Source organism: Anomaloglossus baeobatrachus, chromosome 5 (genome assembly GCF_048569485.1).
Source record: "Anomaloglossus baeobatrachus isolate aAnoBae1 chromosome 5, aAnoBae1.hap1, whole genome shotgun sequence".
In the NCBI taxonomy this organism is placed as follows: Eukaryota; Metazoa; Chordata; class Amphibia; order Anura; family Aromobatidae; genus Anomaloglossus; species Anomaloglossus baeobatrachus.
In genome coordinates this window covers 478,207,608-478,222,509 of record NC_134357.1, presented here as the reverse complement: position 1 = coordinate 478,222,509, position 14,902 = coordinate 478,207,608, and the positions used below count along the sequence as shown (strand labels likewise).

General features: G+C 47.1%; 1 protein-coding gene across 1 annotated transcript in view; it reads left to right on the top strand.

Moving 5' to 3' along the window:
- The window catches only part of LOC142311865 (cholesterol transporter ABCA5-like), a 310,836-nt gene that overhangs the window by 29,756 nt on the left and 266,178 nt on the right, over positions 1-14,902 (top strand). The window lies entirely within an intron of this gene.

The window sequence follows — 14,902 nt, the reverse complement described above, 5'->3', positions numbered from 1 at the left end:
AAAAGTTATACTCACCTGTCTGCAGCCTCCCGGTGCCATGCCCGCTCCCATCTCCTCTCACGGTATCGCCGCTCCGGCTGTGTGCAGACGGCCGGGAAACCTCCGATGGATGCAGGACCTGGCGATGGATCACCTGATGCAGTCACCTGACGCATCAGGTGATCGTAAGTATCGCGGTGACGCGGGCGCCCGGCCGGTATCACCGGATGCGTCAGGAGACTTCATCCCTGATTACCGGCAGCTGCTGCAGGAGCTGCCGGTAATCAGCACATAAGTGAGTATTATTTTTTTTATTTTTTTTTTTGCACTGATGCGTCAGCTGATTGTATAATCGGCTTTTATACAATCAGCTGATGTGTGATGTGATTCAGGCACTTGATCCTGACACATCATCTGATCGCTTTGCCTTCCAGCAAACCGATCAGATTATATTGGATCCGGATTGGACGGCGCGGGACCCTGACCCAGGATTACTGCGGAGGGGGGGTTCTTTATTTCAATAAAGATGGAGTCACTAATTGTGTTGTGTTTTATTTCTAATAAAAATATTTTTCTGTGTGTTGTGTTTTTTTATCTTTACTAGAAATTCATGGTGGCCATGTCTAATATTGGCGTGACACCATGAATTTCGGGCCTAGGGCCAGCTATACAGCTAGCCCTAACCCCATTATTACCCGGCGAGCCACTCGGCATCAGGGCAGCTGGAAGAGTTGGATACAGCTCCAGAAGATGGCGCTTCTATGAAAGCGCCATTTTCTGGGGTGGCTGCGGGACTGCAATTCACAGCGTGGGTGCCCAGAAAGCATGGGCACCCTGCACTGTGGATTCCAATCCCCAGCTGCCTAGTTGTACCCGGCTGGACTCAAAAATTGGGCGAAGCTCACGTCATTTTTTTTTTTTAAATTATTTCATGAAATTCATGAAATAATTTTAAAAAAAAAGGGCTTCCCTATATTTTTGGTTCCCAGCCGGGTACAAATAGGCAGCTGGGGGTTGGGGGCAGCCCATACCAGCCTGCTGTACCCGGCTAGCATACAAAAATATGGCGAAGCCCACGTCATTGTTTTTGTTTGGGGGGGCAAAGAAATTCTGCATACAGTCCTGGAAGGAGGATGCTGAGCCTTGTAGTTCGACAGCTGCTGTCTGCTCTCCTGCATACACTATTGGATGGAGGATGCTGAGCCTTGTAGGTCTGCTCCCCCTGACTCTCCCTCAAGCATACAGTCCTGGATGGAGCATGCTGAGCCTTGTAGTTCAGCTGCTGTCTGCTCTCCTGCATACACTATTGGATGGAGTATGCTGAGCCTTGTAGTTCTGCAGCTGTCTGCTCTTCTGCATACACTAGTGGAGAATGAAGAACACATTGAAGAAGGAAATGACATCAGACCTTTTTTTTTTTGTTCACTGATAAAAAACGCATAAGGACGCATTGAGCAAAAACGCAGCAAAACGCAGCAATAAAACGCACCAAATCACGGCAAAACGCGTGCGTTTTTTGCCGCGTTTTTTCGACGCAGGTGCGTTTTTGTGCGTTTTTAGCGGCCAAAAACGCACAAAAACGCAGCGTCAAAAAAACGCAGTGTGCGCACATAGCCTAATAATTCTGCACAGTAATAGTTACCTGCACAAACAGATATCCTCCTAAGATAGCCAAATCTGGGGGGCGTGGCCTGCACGCTGATGGCGATGGCTGCTTGAAGGAGAGCTCTGTGCTGACAGCAGGATAAACCGGCTCTTATCAGCTCACAGATAACAGGATTACCAGCTACAGGAGGTGTGAGTAACCCCAGCCCCCAGCTATGCCTAAGGGGAGACCTAAAAAAACTGGCACTCCAGCCAAACTGACAGACTTCTACCCCCTGGATAGGGATCTCTCCTCACCAAGCAAGATGGCTTCCCACTCAGCTTCTTCCCACTCCTCACAAGGAGATACAGGCTGCTTGAGAGGCTGCACAGGCATTCCTCTGACAGAGGAAACAATGCAATCTCTGCTGAAAACGCTGAGGGCTTCCTTGCAGGCTGATCTCAGAGAAATAGTAAGAGAGCTGAAGGAAGAGATCAGGTCTCTAGGTGATCGCACAGAGGATGTAGAAACTAAAATGGCTGAATTTGCAACATCACATAACAATCTGATAGATGCTAACACAGCTTTGGAAAAGGAGGTGGAGGCACTAAAACTTAAAATCAGTGATATAGAGGACAGATCCCGAAGAAATAACCTAAAAATCAGAGGGATTCCCTCATCAGTAGCAGATAAAGACCTCCAGGAATACTTCCACAAGTTTCTGCAGCTTATACTCCCTGGATGGGAGACCAGAGACCTGATAGTGGACAGGATTCATAGAGTCCCTAAATCCAAAGGCATAGATCCAGCTCTGCCTAAAGATGTCCTGGCTAGACTTCATTTCTATAAAACAAAAGAAGCTGTGCTTCACACACTGAGGGGAAATCCAGCCCTGCCAGACACTTTCATGGGACTAAAAATCTTCCCATATCTTTTTGCTGCAACTCTTAATAAAAGAAGAGAATTTGCCCACCTTTCTAAACTCCTTAGAGATCAAGACATCAAGTACAAGTGGGGTTTTCCGGTGAAGATGATAATTTTCAAAGATGGAGGCACTCACATATGTCATACTCCTTCTCAGCTGGGCAAATTGCTGGATGACTGGGGAATAGCCCACCCACCAAACCCTGGTGGGCAGGAGAATCATAGAGGCCCTCCAGACAGGATTAACCCTGAATGGTCAGTAGCTTAGCTGGGACTCCTTCCTGCTTATGGCACCTGCTGCCCCTGCTCCTGTGACACGGGATGTCATGCAGCCCCCCTGATGTTCTCGCCTATGGCGAGCGGTTATACACCGGGCACCCTACTCGGGGCAAACCGGTGTTGTTGGAATTTTTTTGTTTTTGTTCCTCTTCTCACAAATGTTCCTTAATTTTTTCTGGAAATTTCTCTAAATTCCTTGCTGGTCTAGCCCCTCTCATCCCTGATGGCGTTCCTAGGAATTCAAACCCCCCTGCGGCTCCAATATGAGAATTAAGATATTGTCTATTAATGTGAACGGACTCAACTCCCCAGCAAAAAGGTCAATGATGTGGAGAGAGGTGAAGGCATGTAACTGTGATATAGCGTGCATTCAGGAGACCCACCTTCTTTCCACAGATAATAAACGGCTACTTCATCCAAGGTTCCAACACACCTTTTTTGCTAATGACTCAAAAAAAAGAGGAGGAGTGGCCATTTTAATAAAGAACTCAGTGGCCTTTAAATTGATAAATGTCAGTTATGGAGCGGATGGAAGATATATTATTTTGTCTTGTTATATCAACAGCGTCCCTTATACCTTGGCAACGGTCTACTCCCCAAATTCATCACAATTGACCTTTGCTAGGAAATGTTTCCAAGCATTCAAAGATACTGCCACAGGGGCGGAAATCATCTGTGGAGACTTTAATATACCTGTAATACGCTCCATGGATTGCTCCAACACCAGCATCCCACATGCTAAGGAACTTAAGCATCTCATCAATGAATTCCATTTTCATGACATTTGGAGATATTTGCACGCATCAGAAAGAGACTATACAGTCTACTCTTCCAGGCATCGCTCATACAGTAGAATTGATTTTTTTTTGGTCGACAGCAAATCTTTAAGTAATTGTGTGGCAGCTGATATTGGTTTAATTACTTGGACAGATCATGCGCCGATCTCTTTGTCTGTTCAGGGTAGCTTTAATGTTCAAAATTCCCCTAGGTGGAGACTGAATACCAGCTTGCTTGGTAGGCAGAAGGTACATGATGAACTAGAGTCAGTGTTAACAGAATATTTTAAACTTAATAATAATGGGGAAATTTCTGACGAGACCCTGTGGGCTGCTCATAAAGCCGTAGTCAGAGGGCAGCTCATAAAAATAGCCTCCATCAAAAAACGGAAAAAAGACGCAGATATTAAATATATATTAACCCGTATTCATCACCTTGAATCCCTGAATAAAGCCAAAGCATCCCCTAACTTGACTAAAGAAATTGTAACCCATAGATTCCAATTAAGATCCCTACTCCTGCAAAAATACGAACATAATCTTAAAAAAAAATAGATCGACATTTTATGCTATGGGGGATAGAGTGGGGTCCTTATTGGCAAGAAGGACGAAAAAACGTGAGATCCAATCTAAAATAGAATTCCCGAGGGACCCGAACGGAACAATCACTAGACATCCCATTGAAATAGCAGAATCATTTGCGAAATACTATGAGGCCCTGTATAATCTAAAATATGATTCCAATACGTCACAGCCGACTCAAGTGGATATACAGGGTTTCCTAGACACCCTGGATCTTCCCCGGGTCTCAGATGAGCAACTAGAGGAACTTAATCTTCCCTTTACTACACATGAAATCCTAGGTGCCATCAAAATGACTAAGTCTAACTCTGCCCCGGGCCCCGATGGGCTGCCATACGAATATTACAAACAATTTACATCCACTCTGTCCCCCTTTATGTCAAAAACCTTCAATTTTTGGCAAAATAAAGGGTCAATTTCCCCAGACAACTTAGAAGCGATAATTATCACGCTACCAAAGCCAGGGAAACCTGCAGACACCCCGGGTAATTTTAGGCCCATTTCACTCCTAAATTGTGATGTTAAAATTTATGCCAAACTAGTGGCAGATAGACTTCATAAAGTGATCCCGACCTTAGTGGCTCCAGACCAAGTTGGGTTTGTGACAGGGAGGCAATCTAAGGATGGCACCAGACGGATGCTTGACTTGATTGGACTGGTGGAGATATCGGGTGAACCCAGTTCATTCCTGTCTCTTGATGCTGAAAAAGCCTTTGACAGGGTGCACTGGGGATACCTGGAGAGAGTTCTAACAAAATTCGGGTTCTTGGGGAAAATCAAGTCATCCATTCTAGCCCTCTACTCTTACCCAAATGCGTCAGTGTTGGCATCGGGGTTTCTGTCATCTAAATTTCAAATAAGTAATGGCACCCGCCAGGGGTGTCCATTGTCTCCCGCTATTTTTGCTTTAGTGGTAGAACCTCTGGCGGAAGCTATACGAAAAAACATAGCCATTTCTGGTATAAGAGTTGGGGAATTTGAACATAAACTTGGTTTATACGCAGACGATGTGATAATTTCCTGTTCTAACCTTGCAGTGTCGATTCCAGCAGTGGTGAACACATTATCAAACTTTTCTAAAGTGTCGTATTATAAGCTTAATGCGGCAAAGTCTTTGATACTGCCGTTTAATGTACCGGTGGAGGCCAGGAGTGCGCTGGATGGGGCCTTTCAATTCAAATGGTGCGACAGGGGGATACCTTATTTGGGTATTAAGCTGACACCATCGCAGATGTTAATTAAAGAAAATTTGGAACCTCTGATCCAAAATTTAGAAAAGGAATTGGGAAGGTATGAAAAAATATCATTGTCCTGGATGGCCAGGATACAGTCCTTTAAAATGGTTTTCTTACCCAAAATATTGTATGTGCTCAGATGCCTTCTCATCAAAATTTCTCACAAAACCCTGATGAAACTTCAATCGTTGACTAACAAATTTGTCTGGGGTAATAAAAGGGCTAGGGTCGCAGGTAAAGTGTTATACCCCCCATATGACTTAGGGGGATTGGGCTCCCCAAACATAACGGCATATTATAAAGCCTTACTAATTGAATCACTAAAGGAATGGTGGCGTCCAGGTAATTCACATAGATGGGCTCAGATTGAAAATTTCCTGTCCCGCCAGGGCTCGGTCAGAAGAATGATGGAAGCAGAATATTTGAGCCGTTCACGGTTCTCCCCGTGTGTTCCCACCATGTCAGCCTCCCTGGAGGTCTGGCGAAATGACTTGATTCATAAGATTGAGATTCCTCTTTCAGAGATTTCCCTCAAATCGTTGGAATCTCAAATCCCCTTTTTGAATCTGGCCAGGTGGGAGGGATCGGGCATTACAGTGCTGGCGGATCTATACTCTGATATGGGTGTTAACCCCTTTAATGAAATAGTACGGGAACACCCCTCTTTAAAGGGCTGTTTCTATCAACACATCCAAATTAGTCATTTTCTGGCCTCTAAATTTCCTCCAAAGTCAAAGCCTCTGTTACTTACAACAAAGGCTTTGGTATTTAAAAAGATAATTAAATCCAAAGGTATCTCCTCGACATACAAATGGCTCAATAACCCCCCCGAAGAGCAAAAATCTCCTTATATGAATAAATGGGACGTGGAGTTGAGTGTCTCTACCTCTCCTTCAAACTGGCACTCGGCATCAGCAAATATCCAAAAATATTCCAAGTGTATAAATCATCTGGAGCAACTGAAAAAAGTACACCTGCGATGGTATCGGTCCCCTGCCAACTTAGCACAGTTCCTCCCAAATTATTCGCCACATTGTTGGAAGGGCTGCCTCCAAAGGGGTACTCTTGGTCACTGCTGGTGGGCTTGTCCCAAGGTTCTCTCGTTCTGGTTGGAGGTGTTTGGCCTGATAGGTGAGCTGACAGGCAATCGTATTAATCCGAATCCGGCTCTGGCAGTGCTAAACGTGGGTATAGAGGAGTTCTCTTGGGAATCCAGGGGTTTATTAGTTCACATTCTAGTAGCTGCCAGATATTGCATAAGTTTGCACTGGAAATCCCCAAAGACGCCTACATTAGTTGAACTATATAACCGAATTAATCTCCAATGCCAATACGAGTTCTGTCTGGCTCACTCCATCCACGCCAAAAACAAAATACTTCAGATTTGGAACACGTGGCTAAACTCTGTATATGCATCCCCTGTCAGGCATCTGTTTCCAGGGCAAACTGTTGATAATTAAAAACGGGTCAAATAGGGTCAAAGAGTGTGTTACGCAGGGAGTTCACCTATACCACATGTCAATATTCAAGGTGTTTAAATCTCTGTTGTTGTTACTGCTCGGGCTACCCCGAAACGCCATCCAATTCCCTCCCTCCCCCCTCCCCCTCCCTGGGTGCTTCCTTGCAACCATCCATGGTTCTCCCCATCTCCCCCACCTCTCTCTCCCCTCCCCTTTCTTATCTTCCTTTCTTACTCTCTGGTTCTGGTTGTTTGGATCCCTCATTTTGAGGATTAAAGAGTAAATTGGTAGGTTGACTCTATACGTATTGGGTATTGATTAACCTAAAAAAGTTGCAACTTGCATCAGACATGATTGGTGGTGGTGTGACAGGAAATGTGAATCATAATCAAAGAGGATACTACCACATGTTACAGCGTTGTCCTCTTTGTGTATTATTGCCAATGATACCTGAATTTCTCCTTTTTGTAATGTAAATTCCTACAATAAAAATTGATTGGATTAAAAAAAAAAAAAAAAGAATCTAAGATAGCCAAATCTAAAAAAAAAAACCACTCCAACTTCAAAAAATATTAAGCTTTGATGTTTGAGTCTTTTGGGTTGAGAACATAGTTGTTGAACAATAATAAAAAAAATCCTCTAAAATACAACTTGCCTAATAATTCTGCACACAGCGTATAATTCATATATGCAGGTCTTGTAGAGTGTTCTAAGTACAGTATATGGAAGGTATTGTGGGATGTTCCCAGTATACAGCAGGTCTTGTAGTCTGTTCTTGAGATATATCAGGTCTTATGGGGTGTTCCCAGTATACGGCAGATCTTGTCAGGTGTTGCCGGTATACAGCAGGTCTTGTAGGGTGTTCCCGGTATACGGCAGTGTGTTCTTAAGATATGGCAGGTCTTTTGGGGTTTTCACGGTATGAAGCAAGTCTTGTAGAGTGTTCCCGATGTAAGTCAGGCTAGTGAGGTTTTCCTGGTATACGACAGTTCTAATATGGTGTTCCCTATGTTTGAAAGGTCTTGTGGGGTGTTCCCAGTATACAGCAGATCTTGGGTGTTTAGAGTATACAGTAGATTATGCGCATGTTCCCAGTATACAGCAGGTTCTGTTGGGGTTACCAGGACATTGAGGTCTTGTGGGATGTTCCCGGTTAATGGCAGGTCTTGTAGGTTGTTCCAGGTACATGGCAGGTCTTGTAGGGTGTTCTCTGTATCAATTTGTCTTGTTAGGTGTTCCCAGTATACGGCAGGTCTTGTGGGGTGTTTCATATAAGCAGCAGGTCTCGTGTAGTGTTTCTGGTCTATGGCAGATCTTTTGAAGGGTTCATGGCATACAGCAAGTGGTATTAGGTGTTCCTGATATATGACAGATGCAGTTGGGTGTTCTCAGTATATGATAGGTGTTATTGTTTTTTCCCAGTATGCAGCAAATTTTGTGGTCTAATCCAAGTATTTGCAAGTCTTGGGTTGCTTCAGGTGTTCGGCATATCTTGTGGGGTGTTCCCAGTATATGACAGGTCTTGTGGGACCTGTTATATGGCAGGTCCTATGGGGTGTTCCTAATAGTCCACAGATCTTGTGGGTGTTCCCATTGTATGCCAGGTCTTGTGGGCAAGAAATGGGCAAGTGTAAAGATATGATAGACTGTTGCATATTTAAGCTACTTAGACTTAAGTTATATTTGTCAAAGCATCTTCAAAATAAAATGTCCTGTAGAGTACTCTTGGTATGCAACAGGTCTTGTGGGGTGTTCCCGGCATTCTGGATGTCTTGTGGGATGTTCCCAGTATTCAGCAGGTCTTGTTGGGTGTTCCCAGTATACAGCAGATCTTGGGTGTTTAGAGTATACAAGAGGTTATGCGAATGTTTCCAGTAGACAGCAGGTTCTGTTGGGTTTACCAGTACATTGAGGTCTTGTGGTGGTGTTCCCGGTTCATGGCAGGTCTTGTGGGGTATTCCTGAAATATGGCAGGTCTTGTATGGGTATTCCAGATATATAGCAGCTCTTGCAGGGTGTTTTCAGTATACAGCAGGTCTTGAGAGGGTGTTCCTATATTCTGCAGGTCTTTTTTGGGTGTTTCTGGTATATAGCACATTTTGCACAATGTAAATCAGGTGAATCACGATGTGGATCAGGGGAATGATGTGGATATAGTATACCTGGACTTCAGTAAGGCATTTGATAAGGTGTCACATAGCATCCTCATTGAAAAAATGATCAAATACGGAATAGACAAAAAATCAGTTAGATGGATTCACAGCTGCATTAATGATCAGACACAGTGAGTAATACTAAATGGATACACATCAAACTAGAGGAATGTTAAAAGCAGGGTGCCGCAAGGCTCTCTTAATAAATGATCTGGACAATGACAATATTGGGGAACTCATAAAATTTGCAAATGATACTAAAATAGGAGGAGTAGTGAACACTGGAGAGAGTCTATTCAAAAAGATCTAGAAACACTCGAAGAATGGGCTGAGGAGAATAGGATTGTGTTTAACAGGAACAAATGCAAATTCCTACATCTAGGTGAAAGAAATGTAAAAACCATATATACTGTAGTATGGGAGGAATAGAACTAAGTGATAGCACAGGGGAAAAGGACTTGGTCATAATAGTAGATCCCAGATTCAACATAAGCCAACAGTGCGGAGCTTCAGCTAAAAAGGCCAACAAAATTCTGGGATGTATCAAGACAAGCATTGAATCTAGCTAGATCAATAGAGGTAATTATTCCCCTATACTCTGCCCTGATCAGACCCCACCTGGAATACTGTGTACAGTTCTGGGCGCCCCAATTCAAGAAAGACATCGATATATTGGAACAAGTCTAGAGAAGAGCAACCAAGATGGCAAAGCATGTCATATGAAGAACGGCTAAAATAACTAGGAATGTTTAGTTTGCAAAAGAGAAGGCTGAGAGGAGACTTAAAGGGAAGGTGTCATAAAAAAAAAAACAAAACAAAAAAAAAACAATAACTGAAATAATGTAAAGTATTAATGTTTTAATGTTTTGTTAAATATTATTATTTGTTTTTAATTGAGCAAAATATGAAAAAAAAATTAAAAGTTTGATATTTTCCACTAGGGGAAGCAGCTGCTGAAATCCTGCTGTAGAGCTACTGTAGAACTAGCTCACATTACAACTTTAGTAAAATTGGGCAGAATCTGCTCTCCAGTGTGTTATGGCAAACCTCCCCCTCCCAATCTGGGTGTTTCCAAAAGGATAAGGGAAGATGAAGTTTAGGATCACAGTGCGGAGCCATTTGGTTGGTGGCCACAAAGTGATGCTAATGTCTAAAGTATCATAGTGCGCCACTGTATACTATGCCCCAATGTATACTGTGATCCGCTCTATACCACACCCCCAGCTGTATACTGCGTTCCGCTCTATTCTGCACTCTGCTGGATACTGTACCCCTCTGTATTCCACGCTCTGCTGTATGCTTTGCTGTATACCGTGCCCCACTGTATACTGTGCTCTGCTGTATTCCACGCTCTGCTGTATACCGTGCCCCTCTGTATTCCACGCTCTGCTGTATACCGTTCCCCGCTGTATACCGTACTCCACTGTATATGTCGCACCCAGGAATATGGGGTATTCGGTTCCGGGCAGTGCCTGTCTTGTGAATGTCACTGGGGTGGCTGTTGCCCGGTTCCGTGCCCTGGGCCCTTTTTGTAATGGGGGTGTATTTACAGGGGATTAAAGTAGTGTTCATACATGATGCCACTTGCGGTGTTGCGGCTATAGATTTGCAGCCGCCACTGCAGAATGTCACTACTGGGGCTGGTGTTAATTGCAGCCTGGATGGTAGGCAAGCAGGGCCGGGCCCCAGAGAATGGGTGATGTGATGGGTGTCTGAAGAAGGTAGTCCACACAGAGGGTTTAGTGCAACTGGTTGTTACTTACTGCTGGCTGATGGTAACAGGTTACCTGAGGCCGGCTGGTTTCACCTCCAGGTCCCCTTCGTTCCAGTGCCAGTTCAGTACTCTAGTACCTTCTTCACCTGCACCTGTCTCTGGTAAATGGGTCCCCGTGGCGTAGAGCAACTGGAGGTCCCCGTCCGGTGGTTTGTCCACTTCTGTCCACCTGACAGTAGCGTGAACCCTGTGGGGTTGGAGTCTCTGGTCTTGTCCCCGGTTCTCCCTACTGAGTCTTCGGATTTTTAGGGTCAGCGAGGTCCTTGATGGTCCTCTCGCTGTGCAGGTTTTAACAGGTCGGCTTGGAGCTCTTTCCTCTCCTAGGGTCCTGTACCCCATCAGTGCCTAGTTCCGGGAGTACTCCACCGTACTCCACCGGCAACTACTCTCCTGGGTACCAGGATACTGTTAACCCGAGTCAGCACATCTCCACACTTCCACCTTTACTCCTCCACACTCTAATCTGTTCTGACACTGACTACTGTCCACAGTCTGCCCCTCCCACCTGGTCAACTAGTGGACTGGACTAGCTCCACCTCTAGGCGGCCATCCATTGGTCCAACCCTAGCTTTGCACCATTGTATGGGGGATTGTTGGGAAAAACTGGGATTACCTGGGTTTTTGTGGTGTTACCGGCACTGGTCTCCCTAGGCCCTAGGGGGTAGGCCCTGCATCCTTGTGGGGATGCAGAACCTTGTAGCACCCTGATGGCTTCAGGGGTGCTACATATACCACGCTCCACTGTATTCCACACTTCGCTGTATACTGTGCTCCGCTGTGTCCCGTGCTCCACTGTATTCCGTGCTCCGCTGTATTCCGAACTCTGCTGTATACCATGCCCCGCAGAGCAGCAGTGGGGAGGGGGAGGGTAGCGGCGGCCCTGGCTACATTACTCATGTGCTGCCCCCATGCCAGCAGCCGACGCTGCTCGGATCCGGACCCGCTGCATGGCTCGAGGGATCCTCCGAACCCAGGGGTCTCGCGGACATGCCGAATAAAAAGGGGGACATATTGGTACAGCCTTGACCGCATTAGGTTAGTGGCGCCACCCATGGTGTGGGGTGAAGTATGGCACCACCGCTGCGGTTATGGGAGACCCGGGGAGATGTGATGGCAGCTGGATGTTAACTGTAATGCCCTGGGCAAGCCAGGGGTCACAGGTAATGACATCACCACACCCTACACCCCGGTTAGGTACACCTAAGCTAGACCAGAAACCCTTGTTGCCTTCCTCCAGGGGCTGATGTCCACACCAGGGGGTGGGCCAGGCGGTTGGCTCCGCCCACCGAGGAGTTCACAGTCCTGGAGGCGGGAAAACCAGGCAGTTGAGTGAGGGAGAGATAGAGTTTTGGAGAGGAAAGAGAGGAGTGGAGTGGTAGAGGAGCCAGTGAAAGGAGAAAAAGTGACAGTTTGAGAGCCTGAAGTTAGTCCGGGTGTGTGCCCCGGACAGAGACGGCAAGGTTAGCAGACGGCGGTGACCGTCTGCAGTGGAGGCTGATCGGAGTTACCGTAAGGACCGCGGACGGGTGGTGGCCCGGCGGTACCGGACCGGTACACAAGGAGAAGCCAGCACCATTGGCAGGGGCCTTTCGGATCCCGGCAAGGCTAGGAGTCGCCGTGAATTTCCCAAATCCGTCAGTGAAGGGGACCTCCGGGTCTCCAAACAACTAAGTCCCGATTGAAGGCAACAGTCCAACCGTATGAGAGAGACACTGCCACCGCCAAGGCACCAGTTTCTCAGGGCCAGCGCCTGCGGGCAAAGAGGGGCTCCTCCGACCCATATCCAAGTCGGGGAGCGGGTAACCGGTGGCAATCCATCGCTACCAACACTGAACTTAGGTGCAGGAAAAGAGACAGTCACCGTTAACTACCGGGGAAAAGCAACAGCAGCCGTCCGTGGGAACCGTCTTTCCAGCCATGTGTTTTACCGAGAACTGTGTCACCGTCTCAGGCTGAGTGAGTACCACCGTGCCGTGAGGCACAGCGCTGCCCCCGCGACCCTGCACCTCACCAGGCCCTGCACCTGGCCTGTCATCCCTCATCCTCCACCCCATCACTGGGCCCCGGGACAACCAACCCCTACCCACGGAGGGGGGAACTAACAACTCTGCTGCTCCCTGTCACCGCTCCCGGGATCCCCATACAGAGCAGCGGTGGTGTTACCAAAAATCACCACAACCGTGGGTGGCGTCACGGACAATAAATCCCCAAAACCAAACCCCTTTTCACTCACGGGCGAGGAGCGCCGCTCGAGTCCCCGGGATCCGGCCCATCGCTCGAGCCACCGAGCAGCAGAGGCCGCAGCAGCAGCGGCAGCCGAACCCGAGCAGTGGGAGAGCGCAGCGTCCCCTCCTCCGCCCGCGACATTAACCCCTCCATGGGTAGGGATGGATGCCCCGGGGCCCAGTGTCTTTATGCTGAGGATTGGGAGTGCAGGGGATGTTTCTCATGGTAGAATAAAGTACACGAGTCCTGTGGTAAACCAAGGTGATGGTGGCCGGCTGCCGCAGATGGGTGTATCTGATCCCACACCCAGGTTTGGTAGTCAAAATCTCTCTCCTCTGCACGGTTTCTGTAGATGGGACTGCCCGGTGTAATATGCAGGAGTCCACTCCCGGTCCTTTGGTTGGGAGCCGTACCCGTCTGACGCTGACCCTTGGGATCTACGGGCCCTGGCGGTTGCCCTATCCCTCTCAGTGGGAGGTTGTCTACTTTTCGGGACTTAGGTTGGGACAGGACCTATAATCCTGCCCTCAATTGGTTAATTAGCTAGGCTGTTGGTGCCGGTCCTGACTTCAGGGTCCAAGTACCCACTTCTGTGCACACGGTTTCCGGTCGGTTCTCCGGTGTCTGTACCGGCGGGCTACAACCCTGTCCCGGTCCACTCTAGATCCCCGAAGCCGTCTTCCCGTCTCCTGCGGACTCTGGTTACCGTCTGCCACCTAGCCAAGGTGTCAGGGCTCCAACCCTGGCACCTGTCGGTTCCACCTCCACTCCACACTTGAACTCTAACTTAATCTAATCTCTGACTGTTTTCCCGCCCCGGGCTGTCTAGACCCCTAGGTGGGTGTTTCCTAACTGCAAAGTCCCGCCCACTGGTGTGTCTGTTCTTCCCTGAGGGGGGTGACTAGGGTTTCAGGTCGGCTGCTATAACCTTTTGTGGGACTGGTGTTCTGCGGGGGCCTAAGTGTACACCTACCTGGTTTTCCAGGGCGCTACACTCACACATCCTGAACCGGTGACAGGGGGAAAGTGCAGCACACATCATTCGCTGTGAGCTCCACAAAGATGGCGGAGATCTCCTCCCTCTGCTGTAATCTTAACAGCCCAGGGGGCGTGTGCAGTTCACAGCAGAAGCTGTCTGTGTTAGAGAATAGGGTCGCAGCCCGACAACTGTCTTCTAAGCCCAGGGCGCTGTCGTCACTCACAGCAAATTTAAGATGGCAGCCCCAGGATATCAGTAAAACTAGAATTAAATAAAAACTAAATAGTCAATTTAATTTTATGTTAAAAATAATTGATTTCATAATCGCTATTATTAATACAAAAATAAAAAAACGCGACACCTTACCTTTTAATAGCGGTCTAGAAATATTTCAGAGGCAGTCACAGTGCAGAGGGAACTAACTTATTCTCATTAGCACAAGGAAGTACAAGAAGCAATGGGATGAAACTAAAAGGAAGGCAATACAGATTAGACATTAGGAAAAACTTTCTGACAGTGAGGACAGTCAGAGAGTGGAGCAGGCTACCCCAGGAGGCAGTGAGGGTAGTCAGTGCGTGGATCAGGCTACCCCAGGAGGCAGTGAGTGCAGTCAGAGAGTGGAACAGGCTACCACGGGAGGTAATGAGGGCAGTCAGAGAGTGGAGCAGACTACCACGGGAGGTAGTGAGCTCTCCATCAATGGAAATCTTCAAGAGAAAGCTGGATAAACATATAGCTGGGATGATTTAGGAAAACCTGCACTTGCAGGGGTTTGAACCGATGTCCCTTGTTGTCCCTTCCAACACTACCATTCTATAATTCTATGATGAACTGCGTGTCACCTACCTGGAGAAAAGATTGCACCACATTGCACTGAAAAGGACAAGCGGCAGGATATTTAGTCTACAAATCATTAGGTAGGTGCTACGTTTCACATCGACATGATTATA